The sequence below is a fragment of the Ruditapes philippinarum genome, unplaced genomic scaffold (genome assembly GCF_026571515.1).
Source record: "Ruditapes philippinarum isolate M1 unplaced genomic scaffold, ASM2657151v2 ctg1551_1_1_1_1, whole genome shotgun sequence".
Taxonomy (NCBI): Eukaryota; Metazoa; Mollusca; class Bivalvia; order Venerida; family Veneridae; genus Ruditapes; species Ruditapes philippinarum.
This window is the reverse complement of record NW_026866382.1, coordinates 599,378-620,664: the sequence shown is the minus strand read 5'-3', so window position 1 is coordinate 620,664 and position 21,287 is coordinate 599,378.

Sequence of the window (21,287 nt, the reverse complement as noted above, 5' to 3'; positions counted from 1 at the left end):
AACCATTTGGTCTACGGACCGACGGACGGGACGGACCGACAAGTGCAAAGCAATATACCCCCTCTTCTTCGAAGTGGGGGCATAATAACTAAACAAGAGCTGTCACAGGAGACAGCGAAGCTCCACTAAAATACTGGATGCAGTAAGGAAGATGAAACTATGAAAGAAAAATCAATTATATATAATTATGTATTAAGGTATAGTAAAAAATAACATTTGTTAACATAAATTCCAAGTTCAAGGGGGAAAATTCTGGAAATAGTCATGCTAGAGATATGAACCTTGTCACACAACATGTGTGTAATGATAAGAAATAAATATTTGAAGTTTGAAATAGATTATTCTAGATACCTTAAAAAGTAAAAAAGTTATAATATTTCTTAAAGAAAATCCTAAGTTCAAAGAGAGATAAATCTGAAAATATTGCTTTAAGAGTTACGAACCTTGTCACATAAGGTGTAATAAATGATAAGGAATAAGTATTTGAAGTTTGAGGTAGATACCTTTAAAACTAAAGAAGTTATAGTAAAAAGTAACATTGTTCAAGTAAAAAATCTAAGTTTATAGGGAGATAATTCTTGCAATATTGGTGCTAGAGTTATGAACCTTGTCACATAAGATGTGGTTAATGATAAGGAACATATATTTGATGTATGAAGTTGATCCCTTAAGAAATAAATAAGAAACAGTAAAAAAATAATATTTTTGAAGGAAAATTCTAAGTTCAAGGGGAGATAAATCTGAAAATATTGGTGCTACAGTTATGAACCTTATCAGATAAGATGTGGTTGATGATAAGGAACTTATATTTGAAGTATGAAGTTGATCTCTTATGAAATAAAGAAGTAACAGTAACAAGAGGGCCATGATGGCCCTAGATCGCTCACCTGACTTATCAAACTCATCCAAACAATTACCTAGACAAGCATTCTGACCAAGTCTCATGACAGGTGAGTCAAAAATGTGACCACTACAGTGTTAACAAGGATTATCCATATTTGAGCAGTGCGACCTAGTTTTTTACCCAGGTGACACATATTCAAATTTGACCTAGAAATCATCAAAACAAAATATTCGGACCAATTTCCAGGATACTTGGATCAAAACAGTAGCAACTAGAGTGTTAACAAGATTTTTCTATTTTTAGCTCCGGTGACCAAGTTTCACATGTGATTTCGAACTCATCCAAGCAATTACCTAGACAAGCATCCTGACCAAGTTTGATGATAATTGAGTCGAAAATGTGACCACTAGAATGTTAACAAGGTTTTTCCATATTTGGGCGGTGTGACCTAGTTTTTCATCCAAGATGACCCATGTTCGATCTTGACTTAGAAATCATCAAAACAAACTTTCAGACCAATTAACAGAATATTTGGATCACAACAGTAGCCACTAGAGTGTTAACAAGATTTTTCTATTTTTAGCTCCTGTGACCTAGTTTTTCATCCAAGATGACCCATGTTCGATTTATTCCCAGCAATGACCTAGACAAGTTTCCTGACCAAGTTTGATGACAATTGAGTCAAAATTGTGACCACTAGAGTGTTAACAAGGTTTTTCTATTTTTAGCTCCTGTGACCTAGTTTTTCATCCGAGATGACCCATGTTCGAACTCATCCGAGCTATCACCTAGACAAGCATCTTGATCAAGTTTGATGATGATTGATGCAAAAATGTGACCGCTAGAGTGTTAACAAGGTTTTTCTATTTTTAGCTCCGGTGACCTACTTTTTCATCCGAGATGACCCATGTTCAAACTCATCCGAGCTATCACCTAGACAAACATCCTGACCAAGTTTGATGATGATTGAGGCAAAATTGTGACCTCTAGAGTGTTAACAAGGTTTTTCTATTTTTAGCTCCGGTGACCTAGTTTTTCATCCGAGATGACCCATGTTCGAACTCATTCGAGCTTTCACCTAGACAAGCATCTTGACCAAGTTTGATGATGACTGATGCAAAAATGTGACCGCTAGAGTGTTAACAAGGTTTTTCTATTTTTAGCTCCGGTGACCTACTTTTTTGATCCGAGATGACCTATGTTCGAACTCATCCGAGCTATCACCTAGACAAGCATTTTGACCAAGTTTGATGATGATTGATGCAAAAATGTGAATGCTAGAGTGTTAACAAGGTTTTTCTATTTTTAGCTCCGGTGACCTACTTTTTCATCCGAGATGACCCATGTTCGAACTCGTCCGAGCTATCACCTATACCAGCATCTTGACCAAGTTTGATGATGATTGATGCAAAAATGTGACCGCTAGAGTGTTAACAAGGTTTTCCTATTTTTAGCTCTGGTGACCTACTTTTCATCCGAGATGACCCATGTTCGAACTCATCTGAGCTATCAACTAGATAAGCATCCTGACCAAGATTGATGATGATTGATGCAAAAATGTGACCGCTAGAGTGTTAACAAGGTTTTTCTATTTTTAGCTCCGGTGACCTACTTTTTCATCCGAGATGACCCATGTTTGAACTCATCCCAGCTATCACCTAGACAAACATCCTGACCAAGTATGATGATGATTGAGGCAAAAATGTGACCTCTAGAGTGTTAACAAGGTTTTTCTATTTTTAGCTCTTGTGACCTAGTTTCTCATCCGAGATGACCCATGTTCAAACTCATCCAAGCTATCAGCTAGATAAGCATCCTGACCAAGTTTGATGATGATTGAGGCAAAAATGCGACCGCTAGAGTGTTAACAACTAAATGTGAACGGACGACGGACAATCATCGATCCTAAAAGCTCACCCTGAGCATGCTCAGGTGAGCTAAAAAATAGTATTTTTTAAGAAAAATTCTAAGTTCAAGGGGAGAAAAATCTGAAAATATTGGTGCTAGAGTTATGAACCTTGTCACATAAGATGTCGTTGATGATAAGGAACATATATTTGAAGTTGATACCTTAAGAAATGAAAAGGTTTTAGTGAAAAATATTTTACTGCACCAAAATCTTAATCTGAAATCTGGACGCCGACGCCCGAGGGAGTAGAACTGTAATATATTGACTCGCTATTGGTCAGCTAGTATTGGCCACTAGCTGATAAGCCCCGCCTAAATTCACCTGGTTCTCCATATACTTCGTATAGTCAAGCTAAAAACAATGAAGGGTAGAGTTACTATTTTGCAATATATTCCTTCTTAGTGTGTTTAATTTTTCAAAAAGAATACTTTAAAGGTACTAGCATAATAAAGGAATATGCTTGATGACGTAATGGGGATGGACAGACTGACTGACCGACAAGAGGCTACGGATTGATTCCAGTCTAGCCCCTTCCATATTATATGGCGTGGGTATAATTAGGAAACCAGTATAAGTGTAAAAATAAACTAACAGTTACTTTGTCTTAACAACTCTTTATTGATACATATACAGTATATTAATTGTACAGTATTTCTTGTACATTATTTCATATACATATACAGTATATCATATAAAGTATTTCACAGGGCCGGCTTAATCTGATTTTGAATTATTTGTCCGTTTTTATGTGAAGCATTTTTTTAACGTGTCAGTATGATATTTACATAGTAAATTCTTGAAAAATTTCACTTGTTTGTACAGGCTGTGGGACAACCTGGGCAATATGGACAATTGATTTTGCCAACCCGGTTTCATATACAGTATATTATATAAAGTATTTCATAAAAAGTATATCATATACAGTATTTCATACAAATCTTTACTGTATAGATATAGCATATACCAAACCTGTTCCCATTTTATATCACTAAATAAAATATATATAATGTGGAGCAACAAAATACAAAATGTACCAACTAAAATAATTATTTGACTGCTTAACATGTAAAAGTTACAAGCAAGTATAACAAAGAATATAAATCTCTATGAAACATAATTATCAGGAATAAGTAGAGATCATTTGAAATCGTAGGAAATAAAAGAAATATAAATCTTATAACAAATTCTTTAGGCTGTGGGTTCCTAGGTATGTACTTATAAAACAAATTTTGAAATAAAATAGAACATAATCAACATAATAAAACTATAACAAAGAGACCTTCCTTAAGGAAGTCTTACTGCAATGCTAACACTGGCCAATATCGTAGCAAATCGGTTATTTCCGGAACGTTATTTTTTCAAATTCTTGGGCATTAGATTACAATTTACAATCACTCATTCTTTATCGCTTTAAACTAAATTCTGGTTATAAACGGTTAAAAATTATTGATTATCGAAGATCGTGAACAAAAACATTCCGGAAATGACCAATTTATTGAAATATTGCTATTGAGATTTGTGAACCATTTAATGAAGTCTAGACAAACAACTTGTGTGCAATTTCTTAAAATTTGCTCACTTTGTTTTTTCCAGAATAATCTTTTTTGTTGCGAGGAATGTCCACAAAAAATGAGAAGTGTTTAAACACTTACTTAAATATCAGGTTAGGAATCACATAAAAAAACATCACGATCTTCAATTTAGGTCTTATATTTCTATTTCTTTACCAACTTTTGCATACTTTTTTGTCTAAATTGCCCGAGCTGATCTATTTAGAATATTAGGATATATTATTGATAAGAATTTGGACTTCAGTAAAGCACCTTTAAAATTTAAATATCTGGAAAAAAAAGTGCTCCCTCAGAAGTATTAAAATGAGCAAAATTACATGAAAATTCACTCAGGGTGATTGAGTCTGTACACGAGGGATAATGAAAAATGAGCAAAATCCCTTAAAGAAATGTAGGGCTTTTATTTGAACAAACTTGGTAGACGCTCACCAGAAGATGTTTCATGCTTAATATCTAAGCTCTAACTTTTTGGGTTTTTTAAAAGAAGATTTTTAAGTTTTTACTATAAACATATAAGGAAAATCAATGACCCCCTGGGTGGGGCTAATTTTGACCCCAGGACTTTTATTTGAACAAACATAATAGACACTCACTAAATGTTTCATGCCAAATATCTAAGCTCTAGCTCCTTTGGTTTTTTTAAAAGAGGATAAGTTTTTATTACAAATGTATATACATATAAGGAAAATCAATGACCCCCGGGGCGGGGCTAATTTTGACCTTAGGGCTTTTATTTGATTAAACTTGGTAGACACTCATCAGACAATGTTTCATGCTAAATATTAAGGCTCTAGCTCTTTCAGTTTTGTAAAAGGTTTTTTTTTCATTTTTTTTCATTTTTTACTATATAAATTTAAATATCTGGAAAAAAAAGTGATCCCTCGGAAGTATAACAAGAGCTGTCGGTAGGACAGCACGCTCGACTATTCTAAGTGCTTGATAGTAAAAGAGCCTTGATAATTTTAAATTTTTTAAGTTCACAAAAGGGCTATTTTTTTTTTATAAATTCATGTTATAGGCCTGAGAGAGAGTCTAATTATACAGTATTGGCATGACTATTCGGAAGGTAATGTCACAAGGGTGTTTTATTGAGTATAATAATACTAATTACCTATGAATACATAAATTTGACAGAAAAGGTACAAACGCTTGTTATTAAAATGTTTTATCAAGTAAATCACTGCTTTATTATTATGAATGCATAAAATTGTCCCAAAAAAGGCACAAACCCTTCAGTAGTTATTGAGATAACAGCTTACAAGCAAAACTTTACCATGAATTTCTAAGTTGAAAAAGGGGAGAAAAATCAGCCTAAATGCAAGATAGAATTATGGATCTTTGTCAGTGGCCTACAATTATGACCCTAAATGCATATGTGAAGTTTTAAATAAATATCTTTAATAGTTATTGAGATATGTAAAACTTGCATGTAAACATTAACCAAGAGACTAAGTAGAAAAGGGGATATGAATCAGCCTTAATGCAAGATAGAGTTATGGAACTTGGTCAGTGACATACAATTATGACCCTCCAATTATGACCCTAAGTGCATGTGTAAAGTTTCAAGTAAATATCTTTGAAGACCTTTAACCTTTAACCAAAATTTCTAAGTTTCAAAGGGGCAAATAATTCTGCAAATATTGCAGTCAGAGTTATGCAATTTTGCAAAATGATGTACATTGTTACTATAAAAAAGTATTTTAAATTTCAATTGAATATCTTAAGCAATAATTGAGATATTTGACTTAACAAAACAAGAGCCCGGTTTGAGCCGGGTGATGCTCCCCGAATAGGTTTTGGACACAGGAAAGTACACCTCTTGTAGTTTCAGAGTTATGTCCGTGGAAAAAGTTCAAAGTGCAATAATTCCAACATTAGGCAAGGCTGTTACAGTTCTTTGCACTGCACTTCTAATCAATGTGATCTATCAACCTACAAAGTTTCTTGATGATATCTGTTATGATTTCCGAGTTATGTCCTGGACAATTCAAAAAGTAAAAATAAACAAAGGGCAATAACTCCAGAATTAGGCAAGGTAGAGTTATGATTCTTGTGCACTGCACATCTACCCATTGAGATTTATCTACCTACAAAGTTTCATGTTGATATCTCTTATAGTTTTACAGCTATGTCCTGGACAAGATTTTTCTAAAAGGGGAGATTATTCAAAAATAAGGCTTAACAGAGTTATGGTTTTTGCAGTGCACATCTATCCATTGAGATCTATTCACCTACAAAGTTTCATGTTGATATCTCTTATAGTTTTAGAGTTATGCCCCGGACAAGATTTTTCTATAAGGGGAGATAATTCAAAAACCGGGCAAAATAGAGTTATGGTTCTTTGACACTGCACTCCCCCTCGATGCCCTCTACCACTGTATGAAGTTTCAACAAATTATCTCCAAGGGTTTTCAAGTTATGCTCCGGACAAGACAACGGACGGACAGACGGACGTTCTCACAGGACAGTAATTATGTCGCTACTCTATTGTTCTCTCTATTGTTCTTTTTAGCCACACAAAAGAAAATAGCCACATAAAAGCATTACGAAATGAATGACATCAAAGAGAAAGAACAGTTACCTATTGTCCCTCTAGCCACATAATTACTGTCCTGTGAGTGCGGACGGACGGACGGACAGACGGACAAGGCGCCGACTATATGCTCCCCCGAAATTTTTCGGGGAGCATAAAACTTTAACCAAAGGGGCATAATTCTGTTAATATTGTAGGCAGAGTTATCCAACTTGTCAATCTGATGTACCTTGTTACTATAAATAAGTATTGTAAGTTTCAGTTGAATATCTCAAGCAATAATTGAGATATTTGACTTTACAAAAAACTTTAACCAAAATTTCTAAGTTAAAAAGGGGCATAATTCTGTCAATATTGTAGGCAGAGTTATCAAACTTGTCAATCAGATGTACCTTGTTACTATAAATAAGTATTGTAAGTTTCAATTGTATATCTCAAGTAATAATTGAGATATTTGACTTTACAAAAAACTTTAACCAACGCAGACGCCAACGCGGACGCTGACGCCGACGCGACTACAATAGCTCTCATATTCTTCAAATAGTCGAGCTAAAAATGAGCAAAATTACATGAAAATTGCAGACTTGGGGTGATTGAGTCTGTACATGAGGGATAATGAAAAATGAGCAAAATCCCTTAAAGAAATGTAGGGCTTTTATTTGTACAAACTTGGTAGACACTCACTAGAAGCTCTAACTCTTTGGGTTTTTAAAAGAAGATATTTTAAGTGTTTTCTTTCTGTTGCCATGGCAACCAGAGTTCTGCATGGAATTAAATTTGTTGAATAATTTTCAAAGGTGACCACCAAAGGACCATTCCTGTGAAGTTTGGATGAAATTGGTTTTGCAGTTTATGAGGAGATGTTGTTTAAAGTAAAAGTTTACGGATGACAGACGGACGGACGGAAGATGGATGGACGCCGGACGAAAAGTGATCACAAAAGCTCACCATGTCACTTTGTGACAGATGAGCTAAAAACGGAGCTACTAAGAGTATAGAGCGTTGACAAACTGCTCGTATATGCAGGCTGGACTGGCTCTATACTGGTGGCAATGGCTTATCAGTTTTGATTCCAGCAGGATAAGGGTTACCGGTAAACAAAAAAAAAACTAGAACTATCACTAAATGTGATTAATACCCCCACAAGTCTGCTTCGGAAATGAGGATGTTACTAGTAACAGAATACCTTGTAAAAGAATTGAAACATAGAGTTATGGTTGTGGGCAATTAAAGATAATTGTGGTTCATGTATGTTGCATTTCCTTTCAATGTGGTTGGCCATTGATGAAGTTTAATTGAATTACTCTGTAATAAGTCCAGAAAGACAAAGAAAAAGAACAAAGGGCAATAACTCTATAAATACTGAAGATAGAGTTATAGTTCTTGTGCACTGCACTTCCTCTTATTGTGCTTGACCATTGTATGAAGTTGTTTTGAATTCCAACCAGTACGTTTTAAGTTATGCTCCGGACAAGGAAAAAGTATCAAAGGGCAGTAACTCTGTATTTTTGTCAAAATGGAGTTATGGCTCTTGTGCACTGCACTTCCTTTGAATGTCCTTGACAACTGTATGAAGTTGTACTGAATTCCAAACAGTAGTTTCAAGTTATGCTCTGGACAAGGAAAAGTAACAAAGGGCAATAACTCTGTAATTAGTCAAGATGGAGTTATGGTTCTTGTGCACTGCACTTCCCCTTATTGTGCTTGACCATTGTATGAAGTTGTTTTGAATTCCAATCAGTAGTTTTCAAGTCATGCTCTGGACAAGGAAAAGTAACAAAGGGCAGTAACTCTGTAATTAGTCAAGATGGAGTTATGGTTCCTATGCACTGCACTTCCTCTCAATGTGCTTGACCATTGTATGAAGTTATAATGAATTCCAACAATAAGTCTTCAAGTTATGGTCCGGACAAAAGAAAGCAATGGAAAAGTAACAAAGGGCAATAACTCTGTAATTTAGTCAAGATGGAGTTATAGTTCTTGTGCACTGCACTTCCCCTTATTGTGCTTGACCATTGTATGAAGTTTGTTTGAATTCCAACCAGTAGTTTTAAAGTCATGCTCTGGACAAGGAAAAGAAAACAAGGGCAGTAACTCTGTAATAAGTCAAAATGGAGTTATGGTTCTTGTGTGCACTGCACTTCTTCTCAATGTGCCGGACCATTGTATGAAGTTATAATGAATTCCAACAATTAGTCTTCAAGTTAGTGGTCCGGACAAAAGAAAGCAATGGAAAAGTAATAAAGGGCAATAACTCTGTAATTACTTTAGATAGAGTTATGGTTCTTATGCACTGCACTTCCTCTCAATGTGCTTGACCATTGTATGTAGTTATATTGAATTCCAACCATTAGTCTTCAAGTTATGCTCCAGACAAAAAAAAAGAATGCAAATTGAAAAGCAACAAAGGGCAATAACTCTGTAAATTACTTTAGATAGAGTTATGGTTCTTGTGCACTGCACTTCCCTTATTGTGTTTGACAATTGTATGAAGTTGTTTTGAATTCCAACCAGTAGTTTTCAAGTAATGCCCCGGACAAGGAAAAGTAACAAAGGGCAATAACTCTGTAATTAGTCAAGATAGAGTTATGGTTCTTGTGCACTGCCCTTTCCTCTCAATGTTGCTTGACCATTGTATTAAAGTTAATTGAATTCCAACCATTAGTCTTCAAGTTATGCTCCGGACAAGGAAAAATCAACGGACAAAAAAAAAACGGCAATGGAAAAGCAACAAAGGGCAATAACTTCTGTAATTACTTTAGATAAGAGTTATGGTTCTTGTGCACTGCACTTCCCTTATTGTGTTTGACAATTTTGATATGAAGTTGTTTTGAATTCCAAACCAGTAGTTTCAAGTAATGCCCAGGACAAGGAAAAGTAACAAAGGGCCAATAACTCTGTAATTAGTCAAGATAGGAGTTATGGTTCTTGTTGCACTGCACTTCCTCTCAATGTGCTTGACCATTGTATGTAGTTATATTGAATTCCAACCCCATTAGTTCTTCAAGTTATGCTCCGGGACAAGGAAAATGCCAACGACAAAAAAAAAAACGCAATGGAAAAGCAACAAAGGGGGCAATAACTCTGTAATTACTTTTAGATAGGTTTATGGTTTACTTGTGCACCTGCATTCCCCTTATTGCTGTTTGACAATTGTATGAATTTGTTTTGAATTCCAAACCAGTAGTTTTCAAGTTATGCCCCGGACAAGGAAAAGTAACAAAGGGCAAAAAACTTCTGTAATTAGTTAAGATAGAGTTATGGTTCTTGTTGACTGCACTTCCTCTCAATGTGCTTGGGACCATTGTAATGTAGTTATATTGAATTCCCAGCCCATTAGTTTTCAAGTTATGCTCCGGACAAGGGAAAATGCAACGGACGTCTGGACCGACCGACCCGACGACCGAAAGACCGACGACCCGACGCACCACCGGGTGACTCCTATATACCCTCCCAAACTTCGTTTTTGGGGGTATAATAATTTAAACATTTATTCAAGCTCTATTCTGCAGAAACCTTGTAGAAATATGTGAATTACATGTATTTTTAGTCCTGTTCCTAACCAGTATTTATGTCATATAAAGAAAGATTGGGGGGGATCCTGCAGGGTTCAAACCTACATTTTCTAGGTTCATTTCTAGGTGCAGTGGCAGAACATTACCACCAGGCCACTGTTTAATGGGAACTAGAAAAATAGTTCAACCATATTTTTAAGTAATCTTTTTTTTATTATGCAGTGAATTTTTCAATAATGAAAAATAAAATAAAATATTATAACTACCCAAATTATAAAAAGACTGACCTACTCTTTTTTAAATTGATTGTTCCTAACAATATTTTATAGACATGACTGTGGGTAACTTGGTTATTGTTTATACCTGTGTGTAGATATGTTCTTTACACCATTAGAATCAGGGTAATAAAATTGTTTTAAGGCAGCATGCCTCCAGATTCATGATTATTTCATGACAATTTCAAAAATGTATTGAAAAGTAAATTATTGCTACATGTAAGTGAACAAAGAAAACTATTACACATTGCAAAAAAAAGCACTTGCAATCCAAGGAAACAGTACCAAAAAGAGGTCAAAAAAGCAAAAAAAAGTTGCTTACAGTGTTAGTAAACAACAGTAGAAAATTGTGATAAATTACCGCAAAAATCAGTCATGATCGCACATATTGACATTCAAATTTTTACTTTTATATTCTTAAATTGTTTTTTGCTGTTTGAAAAATCTAAATTTTTCTTCGCAAAAGTTTTATTTTCCTTCATCTGAAGGCATCAGCTTTAAAGAAAGTTGAATTCAGTAATATAATTTGTATCAATAAATACCACCTTGCTTCCTCTAACCCACTTACAAAAAAAAAACAAGAGGGGCCATGATGGCCCTCGAGGTCGCTCAAACCTTTGTTATATAGCCCCCCCCCCCCCCCAACGTTGCAGGGCCAATTTAACCAAAGGGCTTTTATTTGCACACAAACTTGGTAGACACCCATATTTGAAGATGTTTCATGCTAAACATCTAAGCTCTAGCTCATTGGGTTTTTTTAAAAGAAGATTTTTTTTAAGTTTTACTATACAACATATGGTTAAAAACAATGACACCCCTGGGGCGGTGCCAGTTTTGACCCCAGGGCTTTTATTTGAACAAACTTTGTAGACACCTACTAGAAGATGTTTCATGCTTAATATCTTAACTCTAGCTATTTGGGTTTTTTTCAAAGAAGATTTTTTAGTTCTTGCTATATGCACATATAAGGAAAATCAATGACCCCCTGGGGCGGGGCCAATTTTGACCCCAGGGCTTTTATTTGAACAAACTTGGTAGACACTTATTAGAACATGTTTCATGCTAAATATCTTAGCTCTAACTCTTTTGGTTTCTTTAAAAGAAGATTTTTTAATTTTTTTACTATATGCATATATAAATAGGGAAAATCAATTTTGACCCCAGGGCTTTTATTTGAACAAACTTGGTAGACACCTATTAGAACATGTTTGATGGCTCAATATCTTAGCCATAGCTCTTTGAGTTCTTTAAAAGAAGATTTTTTAAGTTTTTACTATATGCATATAGGGAAAATCAATGACCCCCCCAGGGCGGGGCCAATTTTGACCCCAGGGCTTTTATTTGAACAACCTTTGTAGACACCCATTAGAACATGTTTCATGCTAAATATCTTAGCTCTAGCTCTTTGGGTTCTTTAAAAGAAGATTTTTTCAGTTTTTACTATATGCATATAGGGAAAATCAATGACCCCCCGGGGCGGGGCCAATTTTGACCCCACGGCTTTTATTTGAACAAACTTGGTAGACACTCACTAGAAGATGTTTCATGCCAAATATCTAAGCTCTAGCTCTTATGGTTTTTTAAAAGAAGATATTTAAAGTTTTTTCTTTCGGTTGCCATGGCAACCAGAGTTCTGCATGGAATTAAATTCTTTGAACAATTTTTAAAGGTGACCACCAAAGGAACATTCCTGTGAAGTTTGGATGAAATTGGCTTAGTGGTTTATGAGGAGATGTCATTTAAAGTAAAAGTTTACGGACGGACGACGGCCGGACGCCGGACGAAAAGCGATCACAAAAGCTCACCCTGTCACTTTGTGACAGGTGAGCTAACAACAAACCCCCCCCCCCCCCCCCCCCAATTTATTAAGGGATTTTGCTCATTTTTCATTCACAGACTCAATCACCCAGAGTCTGCAAATTTCATGTAATTTTGCTCATTTTTAAACTTCCAAGGGATCACTTTTTTCCAGATATTTTGTTCAAATAAAAGCCCCAGGGTTAAATTGGCCCTGCCCCCGGGGTCTGATTTTCCTTATATGCCTATAGTAAAAACTTAAAAAATCTTCTTTTAAAAACCCCAAAGAGCTAGAGCTTAGATATTTATCATGAAAAATCTTCTAATGGGTTTCTACCAAGTTGGTTAAAAAAAGGCCCCTGGGTTAAAATAAGCCCCGCCCCAAGGGCCTATATACAGGTGAGTGCTGGTCTGTCAAAAAGTAGACATGTATTCAATCATTAGTCCAATGCCATTTCTAATTGTCGAGCATGCTGGCATCGGACAACTCTGATTTGCTTATTTCCAAATTTATGCCCCTTTTTATACTCAATGAAACTCATGGTTAACTTTTTGCTTGTAAGCTGATATCTCCCTAACTACTGAAGGGAATGTAATGAAACTTAACATAAATTTTCACTTTGATTTTTTAACATGATTGGCACACAGTCCCATAACTCTGATTTACTTATTTACATATTTATGCCCCTTTTATACTGTGACAACTCTATCGAATAGTTGAGCATTACCCTCAACAGCTTTTGTTATGTACATAATCTACACTTAACTTTTTTCAATGAGCATTTGCTATTGGAAGATAGTTGAACTTGTATTTTTAATTGCAATAATATTAATCATTTGAGGACACTTATCTGATATTTGGGCTTATCAGTAAGTACTGTGGTGAAGGTGTGTTATTTCTGTTACGTCCTGTACAGCAGATGTTGTTTACCAACTACAATCATGTGATTGGCTCATTGTTACAGTGGAAAGTTCAGTATTTGAGCCCCGTCACGACAAAACCAACATAATGGGTTTGCGACTAGCATGGATCCAGACCAGCCTGCGCATCCGCCCAGTCTAATCAGGATCCATGCTGTTCGCCTACAAACCCTATTACAAGTAGAGAAACTGATAGCAAACAGCATGGATCCTGATCAGACTGCGCGGATGCGCAGGCTGGTCTGGATCCATGCTGGTCGCAAACCCATTATGTTGGTTTTGTCGTGACACGGCTCATTTCATTATTGAAACATAGGTTACTTTCTTAACTTGTTTAGTTTAGTTTTTATATTGCTGAACACAGTATAATTATGTGTGCATTTGGACTTAGTTTTGTTTTAGACAGTACAGAAACAAGATTTTCCACTCTAGCAGCATGGAATTAGAAGAAAGGAAGGCTAATTCTTACATTGATGATATGATAACAGTTCTACAAGATAGTAAGACAGCTCTACAAGATAGTAAGACAGTTCTACAAGATAGTAAGACAGTTCTACAAGATAGTAAGGAACTTGTACATCAACCAGATGAACAACAAGCTGTTGGGAAACTTCAAGATGAACAACAAGCTGTTGGGAAACTTCAAGATGAACAACAAGCTGTCGGGAAACTTCAAGATGAACAACAAGCTGTCGGGAAACTTCAAGATGAACAACAAGCTCTTGGGAAACTTCAAGATGAACAACAAGCTGTCGGGAAACTTCAAGATGAACAACAAGCTCTTGGGAAACTTCAAGATGAACAACAAGCTGTCGGGAAACTTCAAGATGAACAACAAGCTGTTGGGAAACTTCAAGATGTAAGTGTATACAATAAACTTCTATATATATATATAATCTTTATAAAGTTTAGTCATAAAAATTTAAGATAAATTTAAGATAAAAATTCAGGATAAATTTAGGGAAATTAGAAAACATAAAAAATTGTAAAGTTTGATAAATAAGAGACATTTACAACACAGTCTGAAAACTGATTTTGAAAATCCATGGGAAAAGAATTGGATTTAGAGTTAAAGCAAAGGAACAGTTCAGATAAATATGCAAAAAATAAATATACCAACTTATACAGTATGTCATATAGAAGAGTAAAATAATACTGTATATCACAAAGCTTTATTTTGTCTCTATAGAATGTAACAAAACTGATTTTTTTTCATCAGCTGAAGAAGAAGGACTTCATTATTACTACTGCAGGCTTTGAAGAAATTCCGAGACAAATTAAAGATGAAACGACAAAAGTTCTGAAATCAACTGAAAATGCTGTAACTAAAGAGGAATATGATGATCTGAAAGAATAAATATTAGACCTTGAAGCTAAGATATCTGATGAAAAGGAGGGAAAGATGGAAAATGAAAAAGAACTTGCAGAACTAAAGGAAACAATTACTGACCTTGAATCCTTGAACAACAGATGTGTTAAGAAAAGAAGGAAAAACTGGAGATGGAAATGGAGTATGCCGATTTGAAAAAAAAAATTACTGTTCTAGAGACTCTTGTTTCAGAACAGAAAGAGGTACATCAGTACTAGACTACCTTCCTCCGCGCTTAACTGCCAAAGCATCTCCCGGGGATCGAACCCACGCCAGAGAGGTAACTGGATAAGAAGTCATTGACTCTAACCCCTCGACCACTGAGTGGGTTTTCTAAGAAATTACTATATTATGATATTAATATAATTATTATTATTTGTTATAAGTATTATAATATTTATATATATTACCAAATCTGCTAGTATTATAATAATTATTGTCTATGGTATAATTATCTATTTATTTATTATTATTATTATTATATATTATTATTATTATTATAATTATTATTATAGAAATGGCAAAAGCCGTCAACATGGCAAATACGCCGAAAATAATAGGGACGGCATATGCCATGGAAGATCAAGACATGATAATTATTATTGTAAAGAAATAACTTTATGATTTAAGTTGTTGTCACAAAAGTGTTCAGTACTGTAGCTGTCTGACTGGAAAAGGCAACCAGGTTCATCCCATGTTTAATGGGTATGAAATGTATACAGCTATTTTTATCTCCTGCAAACAATATTGTTGAAATTTGAAAAATAAAACTTCCAGTTCCAAAATGCGCATATGATAAAACAAGAGAACCCCTAGGCAGAGTATTATATGCCCGAAAGTGATTTTTGTTTTTTTTAGTAAAGATGAAGCATTTGTAAGATATGGGAATTAAATAAAGTATTACCACCTATGAAGTTTGAATATTGTGGGCGAATTTGAACTTAAGTTATGCTCTGGAAACTGTTTTCAGTTTTAAAGTAATAGTGACCTTGACCTCTGACCTAATGTAACCCCAAAATCAATAGGGGTCTTTTTCCCAATATGGACAATCATACTATGAAGTTTGAACACTGTGGGTCAAATGGGTCTTAAGTTATGTTCCAGAAAATGTTTTCAGTTTCAAGGTAATAGTGACCTTTGACCTTGTGACCCCAAAATCAATAGAGGTCTTCTACCCAATATGGACAATCATACTATGAAGTTTGAATATTGTGAGCCAAATGGAACTTAAGTTATGCTCCAGAAACTGTTTTCAATTTCTAAGTAAAAGTTACCTTGACTTTTAACCTTGTGACCCCAAAATTAATAGGGGTCTTCTACCAAATATGGACAAAGATCCTATGAAGTTTGAACACTGTGGGCCAAATGGAACTTAAGGTATGCTCCGGAAACCGTTTTCAGTTTAAAGGTAAAAGTGACCTTGACCTTTGACCTTGTGGCCCCAAAATCAATAAGGGTCTTGTGACCCAATAAGGACAATCATTTTAAGCCATTTTTAGTCACTCAAGGCTTAAAAAAATGTCCAAATGTGGCGTTGAATTGTCCAGAAATTGTCTTATTATGTGAAACAGTAGTGTTATCTTGTCGGAAATTCGTGTCATCTTGTCCAAATGTGAGCCTGGTATGTTTAAACACTGTTATATAATGTTATACTGTCGTTTTGTCTTGTCCAAATGTGGCGTTGAATTGTCTAGAAATTGTCTTATTATGTGAAACAGTAGTGTTATCTTGTCGGAAATTCGTGTCATCTTGTCCAAATGTGAGCCTGGTATGTCTAAACTCTGTTATATAATGTTATACTGTCGTTTTGTCTTGTCCAAATGTGGCGTTGAATTGTCTAGAAATTGTCTTATTATGTGAAACAGTAGTGTTATCTTGTCGGAAATTCGTGTCATCTTGTCCAAATGAGAGCCTGGTATGTTTAAACACTGTTATATAATGTTATACTGTCGTTTTGTCTTGTCCAAATGTGGCGTTGAATTGTCTAGAAATTGTCTTATTATGTGAAACAGTAGTGTTATCTGGTCGGAAATTCGTGTCATCTTCCAAATGTGAGCCTGGTATGTTTAAACACTGTTATATAATGTTATACTGTCGTTTTGTCTTGTCCAAATGTGGCGTTGAATTGTCTAGAAATTGTCTTATTATGTGAAACAGTAGTGTTATCTTGTCGGAAATTCGTGTCATCTTGTCCAAATGTGAGCCTGGTATGTTTAAACACTGTTATATTATGTTATACTGTCGTTTTGTCTTGTCCAAATGTGGTATTGACTTATCTTAACACCGTCACATTTTGTCAGACTGCCATGCCATTGTGCTCAAATTCGGCGTTATCTTGCCTAAATACTTTATTTTTTGTCAAAATAGCATGCTATCTTGTCCAAATGTGGCGTTGAATTGTCTAGATATTGTCTTATTATGTGAAACAGTAGTGTTATCTTGTCGGACCTTGGTGTCCACTTGTCAAACTCATGTCTTATTATGTCTACATGTAGTGATATCTTGTTCAACCTTTATATTGACCTGTCTGAATATTGACCTGTTTTTTCAAACTGTTTTGTTGCTTTGGTGTTATTCTGTCTTATTGAGTCAAAAAACATTCTATCTTGTCCAAAACTGTTGTTATCCAATCTAAAAATATACTTATTATGTGAAATACTAGTGTTGACTTGCCAATTTATTATGTGTTTTTGTGTAAACGTTATATTATTATGTCGAGCATTATTGTTTTATTGTCGAAAGATGGTATTGACATGTCTAAAGACTGCCTTATTTTCTCAGATCGCCATGCTATTTTGTCCAAATTTTAGGTTAACCTTCCTAAACAATGTCTTATTATGTGAATTAGTGAGGGTATCTTTACAAATTATGGTAATAAATAGTTAAAACGCTATTTTAATATGTCAAACTATCATGCTGTTTTGCCCAAATGCAGACTTAACTTGTCTAAATACCGTCTTGTTATGCCAAACAGTAATGTTTTATGTTAAAACACGATAGTGACTTGTCTATAAATCCTCGTATCTTGTCAAATTGTCCTGGTATTTAAACCAAATTCGCTGTTAATTTGCCTAAACACTAGTTTATTAAGTCAAAATGTTTTACATCTTGTGCAAATGTGGCGTTATCTTGTAATACAATAGTGCTGACTGCCTTTGCAACACATGTTGACATGAACTAACATTGTCTTATTACGTCATATAATCGTGTTATTCTGTCCATATGCGATGTTGTCCAAATTTAGTATCACGTGACAAAAGCCCTCGCGAATATAGTTGGAGACTATGGCGGCGCGAGAAGGAATGGTGGAGGAATTAGGAAAAATCCTAAGTTTGGCAGGATTGCCATCGAGAAGGAATGGCGGAGGAATTAGGAAAAATCCTAAGTTTGGCAGGATTGCCATCTCTAGGTACAAATTTTAATTCACAGAAAATAGATCCATCTTTGATAAAAAATTTAAGTGATGAAGATATGACGAGGTTGGGTGTGGCCACAATAGGGGACAGGATTCGTCTCCGGGAAGCGTGCAGGAGTTACACACATGAGCAGGTTCGTACTCATTAAATCTACAATTTCTCTGTATTTTCTTTTGATGACTAAATTATGCACTATAGATCATTACCGAAAATTCTACGGAAATCGGTAAAAAAAAGCTTCGTATCGTTTTTGGTAAATAGTATGCTTTCTGCACACATGCGTTTTTTTCTATTTGTCTTGCATGTCTATCGTACAATGGTCAAGTTTATCGAAAGGAAGCGCAATACACAGGAACCATCACTCTGTCCTTTTGTTACTAATTATTGCCCAGCCCATACTAAAAAGTTAAATGTAAGCCGTCCTTGCTCATGGTGAAGGTCACACTTAAAGGTTAAATAATAGCTGTGGTTGCTCTTGGTGAAGGTCATACTTAAAGGTTAAATGTAAGCTGTGGTTGCTCATGGTGAAGGTCACACTTAAAGGTTAAATGTAAGCTGTGGTTGCTCATGGTTAAGGTCATACTTAAAGGTTAAATGTAAGCTGTGGTTGCTCTTGGTGAAGGTCATACTTAAAGGTTAAATGTAAGCAGTGCTTGCTCTTGGTGAAGGTCATACTTAAAGGTTAAATAATAGCTGTGCTTGCTCATGGTGAAGGTCATACTTAAAGGTTAAATGTAAGCAGTGCTTGCTCATGGTGAAGGTCACACTTAAAGGTTAAATGTAAGCCGTGCTTGCTCATGGTGAAGGTCATACTAAAAAGTTAAATGTAAGCCGTGGTTGCTCTTGGCGAAGGTCACACTTTAAGGTTAAATAATAGCTGTGGTTGCTCTTGGTGAAGGTCATACTTAAAGGTTAAATAATAGCTGTTGTTGCTCTTGATGAAGTTCACTTAAAGTTAAAAGTAAGCCGTGCTTGCTCATGGTTAATGCTTTTTTACCCCATGCATTGAAGGATTTGCTCAATTTACACAATTTAGCACTAAGAAACTTTTGAGTTTTTTGTCCAGGTACATATTTTGTTATAACATAAGATATAGAACTATGAACTTTAATTATCATGTTGATAATTCGGCTTCAAATTTGTACCACTTATTCACGCAATCTGAGTGTTTAAACAGGATTTAAAATCTGACCTAATGACCTACTAACATAATGATTAAATAGGGCAATTATGGTGGATATTATGCTAAAGTACATAGTTACATGTACATGTACACAATCAAATACATACTCCTATGAATTTAAATTAACTTCTTAATAATAAATTGTTGATTCTTTTTGTACTATAATTATTTGGAGTAAAGAAGATAAGTTGTTTTTGCAGGAGATGGCAAAAATAAAGACAGAAACTTCTTCAGGTCAAAGTCAAGCAGATTATGAGCAAACCAAGTTAGGTGAGAAACTGTTTGTGTTGAACTTGATAGAGTACACACCTTGACATTTTCCTAAATATAAAACGCAAAACAAGAGGGCCATGATGGCCCTAGATCACTCACCTGACCCATCGAACTCATCCGAACAATTACCTAAACAAGCATTCTGACCAAGTTTTATGACAGGTGAGTCAAAAATGTGACCACTAGAGTGTTAATAGGGATTATCCATATTTGAGCAGTGTGACATAGTTTTTTACTAGCAAGCTCATGTGAGCTAAAAAGCTCTTAGGGGGGCAGGGGACATAAACATGAACAATTTTGTATTTCAGTGTGGCCAGACACACTATTTCAAATATTTCAAAATCTGTTTGACAGGCAGATAACCATGTGCACAGAATTATTCAATGATATATGACATACATTGAAGAAAATAATAGTTTGCATGCATTGCTCCTTAAAAACATGACTGACAGCAATTTATGTTTACCCCCACCCAGCCAAAATCACACCTAAAATATACCAATATGGGCAATTTTCATGAAGGTGCAGCATACTCTAGAATCCGCCCGATTCCTTTAAAAATATCACTAACACACAGTGCAATCAATGGCATTTTCAAACAAGAGGGCCATGATGGCCCTGAAATCGCTCACCTGTATATAGGCCCCCGGGGCGGGGCTTTTATTTGAACAAACTTGGAAGACACCCATTTGAAGATGTTTCATAAAAATATCTAAGCTCTAGCTGTAAGAAGATTTTTTTAAGTTTTTACTATACACATACAGGGAAAAACAATGACCCCTCCCCCTCTGGGCGGGGCCACTTTTGTCCCCAGGGCTTTTATTTGACCAAACTTGGTAGTCACTCACTAGAAGATACTTCATGCTTAATATCTAAACTCTAGCTTTTTGGGTTTTTTAAAAGAAGATTTTTTAAGTTTTTACTATATACATATAAGGAAAATCAATAATCCCTGGGGCGGGGCCAATTTTGACCCCAGGGCCTTTATTTGAACAAAAATGGTAGACAACCATAAGAAGATGTTTCATGATAAATATCTTAGCTCTATCTTTTATAAGAGTCTTTTAAAAGAAGATTGTTTTAAGTTTTTACTATATACATATAAGGAAAATCAATGATCCCCGAAGCGGGGCCAATTTTAACCCAAGGGCCCTTATTTGAACAAAAATGGTACACATCCATTAGAAGATGTTTCATGCTAAATATCTTAGCTTTAGCTCTTAGGGTTTTTTAAAAGAAAATTTTTTAAGTTTTTACATAAGGGGAAAAACAATAACCTTCTGGGGCAGGGCCAATTTTGACCCAAGGGCTTTTATTTGAACAAACTTGGTAGACACCCACTAAAGATGTTTCATGCTTAATATCTAAGCTCTAGCTATTTGGGCTTTTTAAAAGAAGATTATTTTAAAGTTTTTACTATATACAAATAAAGAAAATCAATGAACCCCCGGGGCGGGGCCAATGTGTCTACCAAGTTTGTTCAAATAAAAGGTATATATGAATAAAGTTTCTATGCTAATCATTAACTACATAACAATGTATTTTTCATATATTGAACAAAACATGAAAACATTGAAAATAATGTTAGACTCATAATTGAGCAAAAGTGGTATTAATGGAACCTAAATGGGCATAAATGTAACACAAGTAAAATGTAAAACAATTCAACAGAAAATAGAAA